Source organism: Syngnathus typhle, unplaced genomic scaffold (genome assembly GCF_033458585.1).
Source record: "Syngnathus typhle isolate RoL2023-S1 ecotype Sweden unplaced genomic scaffold, RoL_Styp_1.0 HiC_scaffold_25, whole genome shotgun sequence".
NCBI classification, from domain to species: Eukaryota; Metazoa; Chordata; class Actinopteri; order Syngnathiformes; family Syngnathidae; genus Syngnathus; species Syngnathus typhle.
The window spans coordinates 247,790-253,938 of NW_026871931.1; the positions used below are offsets into that span (position 1 = coordinate 247,790).

The 6,149-nt window shown below is 42.8% G+C and overlaps 1 long non-coding RNA gene across 1 annotated transcript; it reads left to right on the top strand.

Moving 5' to 3' along the window:
• The first annotated feature begins 1,004 nt into the window (after positions 1-1,004).
• LOC133147012 (uncharacterized) lies at positions 1,005-2,349 on the top strand. The gene is made up of 3 exons (XR_009711473.1): positions 1,005-1,452; positions 1,901-2,080; positions 2,168-2,349. It is a non-coding gene; the product is annotated as an uncharacterized LOC133147012 (long non-coding RNA).
• The last annotated feature ends 3,800 nt before the right edge of the window (positions 2,350-6,149 follow it).

Below are 6,149 nucleotides of genomic sequence, written 5' to 3' on the forward strand. Positions count from 1 at the left end.
TTTATTACTGCGCATTAAGAAATGACCACCTCCAACGTTTGGTTTATGTTTTATAAGCATTTTTAATTTTATTGCTTAAATCGCATTTTCTCGGCGAGCTGAGCACTTTTTCTGAATTGTGCCGCTCCCGTCACTCTGGTTAGGTTGGCATCGAAAAAAACGCTCTCGGGTGCTTTAGAGTGCCGAGTTTATTACTGCGCATTAAGAAATGACCACCTCCAACGTTTGGTTTATGTTTTATAAGCATTTTTAATTTTATTGCTTAAATCGCATTTTCTCGGCGAGCTGAGCACTTTTTCTGAATTGTGCCGCTCCCGTCACTCTGGTTAGGTTACCTGCGTGAAGTTGGCCCCCCAGCAGCCGCAAAACTTAAGCAAAATAGTCTGTTTCGTTTGTGCTTCGTTTGTGCTGGTTTGTGCAGCAAAAATGTTCGTTTGTGCTGCTATGGTTTTTTAGTTATGAACGATTCTTTTATAGGTCATCCAGAGTTCACCCAGCCCCCCATCTGCTCAGAATGGACCCAAAATGGTAGCGTTCGTTTGTGCTTCGTTAGTGCTGGTTTGTGCAGCAAAAATTTTCGTTTGTGCTACTTCCGTTTCGGAGATATTAGACATTTATTTTATAGCGATGACGTCACCCAGCCCCCCACCGGTCTCCAAATGGACCCAAAATGGTACCGTTCGTTTGTGCTTCGTTTGTGCAGGTTTGTGCAGCAAAAATTTTCGTTTGTGCTACTTCCGTTTCGGAGATATTAGACATTTATTTTATAGCGATGACGTCACCCAGCCCCCCACCGGTCTCCAAATGGACCCAAAATGGTACCGTTCGTTTGTGCTTCGTTTGTGCAGGTTTGTGCAGCAAAAAAATTCGTTTGTGCTGCGATGGTTTCGGAGATATTAGACATTTATTTTATAGGTCATCCAGAGTTCACCCAGCCCCCCACCGGTCTCCAAATGGACCCAAAATGGTACCGTTCGTTTGTGCTTCGTTAGTGCTGGTTTGTGCAGCAAAAATTTTCGTTTGTGCTACTTCCGTTTCGGAGATATTAGACATTTATTTTATAGCGATGACGTCACCCAGCCCCCCACCGGTCTCCAAATGGACCCAAAATGGTACCGTTCGTTTGTGCTTCGTTTGTGCAGGTTTGTGCAGCAAAAAATTTCGTTTGTGCTGCGATGGTTTCGGAGATATTAGACATTTATTTTATAGCGATGACGTCTGGTAGCCCCGCCCCCTTGTTTACTTCCGAACGACCCAAAATAGTGCCATTCGTTCGTTTGTTTGGTTTGTGCTGGTTTGTGCTGCAAAAATGGTATCGATTGTGCCGGCTGCTACGGTTTTGCAGATATTACACATTTAATTCATAGCGAAGACGTCACCCAGCCCCACGTCACTGTTTTTTGTCGCGAATTTCAAGCTCCTGGAATGCTCCTGATGCAGGACGAATACAAGGTAAATATGTTCTTAGCCTTTTTTTCTTTTCTTTTTATCTTACAGAAAACTTTCACTGCGGGGAATGGCTTTTAGTACGAGGATATTTCTGTAATTATGTTTGTATCGTGCTCATTGATTAATTTCCTTGTTTTCAATAAGCCTATGTGATCATTTTTTTCAATTACATCTGACGTGCAAAAGGTTCACCGCAACCTAAATACCCTGATGAGTCTATGTCTGCTCCCTCCAAAACATTAATTAATGCAACAATTAATACATGTATGTGAAGTTGATGACAGCCATAAAAAGAAACTTGAAAACGTGAAAAAAATAACTTTCTTTGTCAAAGGGAACATTATCAACATTTTTTCCCAACAATTCAAACAATGCATCACTGCACTGTGTAGAACACAGCATGTGGGAAGATCTTAGTATTTACTGATGCTGCTTTCACTCCACTTCCCAGGTCATTATAGATCTCCCAGGCATATGCAGTCCTCCTGCAGTATGCCACATAATGCCCGAGAGAATCCTGGGTCAGTCCTGGTTCAAAGCCAATGACTGCTCTCAAAGTAAAGGTCTTCTCTTTTAGCTCCAGACTGGAGGGAAATTCAAGCAAGGCAACTTCCTTGCAACTGCTACCAAGGTCAGTGTCAATCCACACAAACTCTCCCAGATTCTAGCTGTGAGTAACATTACCTGAACACAGAGCCTTGCCTGTATTGTTGTCCAGAGTTTTGAATGAAGACGGACACCGGGAAGGATTTTTGGCGTTCAGTGAATCATTCAATTTGTCATTTATTTAATACTAATTTATTTTCTAGAGATGTCATATCCTTACTTCATGGATCGTTAATTAACCATTTGTTTGTGCCATTGCAATTTTTCATTATTAAAATCATGCATCTTCATTAACCTCCTGTCATGTATTTTATTCTTTTTCACTTGACATCATGATAACTCCTTAATTCTTACACATGTATTATCCAACTAATTACCATGCCAAGTGACCTCTGCAGGTCGGTAAGACATATCGCAACAGGGTGGCAAAAAACAAAGACGTGCAACTTTTTCAAGCGACAAATGCACAACTATCTCCGAAGATTTAACAGTGAGTGACAGAAAGCGTCTTTTTCTGGGAAGTGACCATCGACAGACACATGTATGGCGAACATCACAGGAAAATAAATCGATGGACCTCGGAGACCCTGAGCCAAGCCACCTGCCAAATTTTGCCACCCTGCGCAAGGCAAAGCAAGAGAAAAATGATTTGGCATTAGGTGACAAAAATCCAATTTTATCATTGTAGATGTTGAAAAATACAGTGCACCTCACAGTGACAGCATCAAAGACATTGGACTTGACAAGTTCTTCTGTCACTATTGGAGTCAAACACAAATGCACGTGTACAAGAGCTTAAAGAAATCCCACCCAATATTATGTGTTGATGCAACTGCAATATGTCTGGCCATATCTTCCTGTATCAGGGCGTTATGACAGGGCATACCAGCTCCAGTGTCCCAGTCGTGCAGATGCTGTCAGAGAAGCAAATCGCAGAGGAATTTGTCCCCATTTCAGATGAGGAAGTTGAGGAACAAGAACCAAGTGATGGATTAAATCAGCACATCCAAACTAATGTCCGAGAGTGGGTGACAGAAATATGTGAGGAGAGCAGGTCACTTGCCATGGCTGATGGGGATAGAGACAACATCCACTTCCTCCCTGAGATTATTCCCCAAATAACAAGACTTGGAAGTTACTTGCCACTCTGGACAGCAATAATGGTCCCTCTCTTCAAAAGCGCCAGCATCACTGCAAGTTCCGCAGCTGTTGAAGCAGAGTTGGAAAACATAAAAAAAGGCCTTTTCAAGCATGAAAGCCTACCCATTCGTGTGGACCGGTTTGTTGCTCGTCATCTTTCCTTCATTGAGGGAAACATGCGGATTTGCTCTGCAAAACAAAAAAGTGATGTGTGTGATGCCACGACCGTCAGAGAGCCTGACAATGTCTGCAGTACTTCTCAAACTGAAGTAGTAAACAAAAGGGGAGAAAAATCTCATCCTGGAGCGGAGCCAGATGCATCTACTGACAGTGCAGTTGAAAACTGGAGAGGTTTAGCAGTCCCACCGAAAAAAAGAAAGATAACTTCATATCTCTCTCCTTGTCCTGAATGGCTGCATATTGACACACAAGTGGGCTGGAAAAAAGTCAAGGTACCATTGTTGAAAAACGGGAACCATCAACAGCCTGTTAAACTTCGCACATCAAAAGTGTTTGTGCTCAATACTTGTGCATTTGATTCTGTCTTGCAATGCTTATGCTGTTCTTTCTGTGAAAGTTTTTCATTTGAAAAGACTGTTCTGAACTATGAATGTGGGAACCAATTCCTCCACCTGGTGAAAACCATCACAACACAGAGTGTGAACCCACAGGTATACTCACAGAGGGCAGAACTGCTGGGGGAAATATTCAAACCTGTCCTCCTGACCTCTGGTGCTCTCCAAATTGATGCACAATGCCACATCTCCACTGTAATTGAGAGCGCAATGAGGAATATCCCAAGTGTTTATTTGATAAAACAATGCTCCTCACAGTACTGCAGTTTAAGCCAACAAGTAACAAGGCAAGTTTCACTTGTTTGTCCAAACGTTGCTGTCCTGCAGACCTGTGGCATGGCTTCTCTTCAGACTGCTGCTGAAGAGGGACTCAGCCTTCCTGACTCTCTCTGCCTCAGGCCAATTGAAAATCCTTCCCGGTGTCCGTCTTCATTCAAAACTCTGGACAACAATACAGGCAAGGCTCTGTGTTCAGGTAATGTTACTCACAGCTAGAATCTGGGAGAGTTTGTGTGGATTGACACTGACCTTGGTAGCAGTTGCAAGGAAGTTGCCTTGCTTGAATTTCCCTCCAGTCTGGAGCTAAAAGAGAAGACCTTTACTTTGAGAGCAGTCATTGGCTTTGAACCAGGACTGACCCAGGATTCTCTCGGGCATTATGTGGCATACTGCAGGAGGACTGCATATGCCTGGGAGATCTATAATGACCTGGGAAGTGGAGTGAAAGCAGCATCAGTAAATACTAAGATCTTCCCACATGCTGTGTTCTACACAGTGCAGTGATGCATTGTTTGAATTGTTGGGAAAAAATGTTGATAATGTTCCCTTTGACAAAGAAAGTTATTTTTTTCACGTTTTCAAGTTTCTTTTTATGGCTGTCATCAACTTCACATACATGTATTAATTGTTGCATTAATTAATGTTTTGGAGGGAGCAGACATAGACTCATCAGGGTATTTAGGTTGCGGTGAACCTTTTGCACGTCAGATGTAATTGAAAAAAATGATCACATAGGCTTATTGAAAACAAGGAAATTAATCAATGAGCACGATACAAACATAATTACAGAAATATCCTCGTACTAAAAGCCATTCCCCGCAGTGAAAGTTTTCTGTAAGATAAAAAGAAAAGAAAAAAAGGCTAAGAACATATTTACCTTGTATTCGTCCTGCATCAGGAGCATTCCAGGAGCTTGAAATTCGCGACAAAAAACAGTGACGTGGGGCTGGGTGACGTCTTCGCTATGAATTAAATGTGTAATATCTGCAAAACCGTAGCAGCCGGCACAATCGATACCATTTTTGCAGCACAAACCAGCACAAACCAAACAAACGAACGAATGGCACTATTTTGGGTCGTTCGGAAGTAAACAAGGGGGCGGGGCTACCAGACGTCATCGCTATAAAATAAATGTCTAATATCTCCGAAACCATCGCAGCACAAACGAAATTTTTTGCTGCACAAACCTGCACAAACGAAGCACAAACGAACGGTACCATTTTGGGTCCATTTGGAGACCGGTGGGGGGCTGGGTGACGTCATCGCTATAAAATAAATGTCTAATATCTCCGAAACGGAAGTAGCACAAACGAAAATTTTTGCTGCACAAACCAGCACTAACGAAGCACAAACGAACGGTACCATTTTGGGTCCATTTGGAGACCGGTGGGGGGCTGGGTGAACTCTGGATGACCTATAAAATAAATGTCTAATATCTCCGAAACCATCGCAGCACAAACGAATTTTTTTGCTGCACAAACCTGCACAAACGAAGCACAAACGAACGGTACCATTTTGGGTCCATTTGGAGACCGGTGGGGGGCTGGGTGACGTCATCGCTATAAAATAAATGTCTAATATCTCCGAAACGGAAGTAGCACAAACGAAAATTTTTGCTGCACAAACCTGCACAAACGAAGCACAAACGAACGGTACCATTTTGGGTCCATTTGGAGACCGGTGGGGGGCTGGGTGACGTCATCGCTATAAAATAAATGTCTAATATCTCCGAAACGGAAGTAGCACAAACGAAAATTTTTGCTGCACAAACCAGCACTAACGAAGCACAAACGAACGCTACCATTTTGGGTCCATTCTGAGCAGATGGGGGGCTGGGTGAACTCTGGATGACCTATAAAAGAATCGTTCATAACTAAAAAACCATAGCAGCACAAACGAACATTTTTGCTGCACAAACCAGCACAAACGAAGCACAAACGAAACAGACTATTTTGCTTAAGTTTTGCGGCTGCTGGGGGGCCAACTTCACGCAGGTGTTAGGTTGGCATCGAAAAAAACGCTATCGGGTGCTTTAGAGTGCCGAGTTATTCACTGCGCATGAAGAAATGACCACCTCCAACGTTTGGTTTATGTTTAATA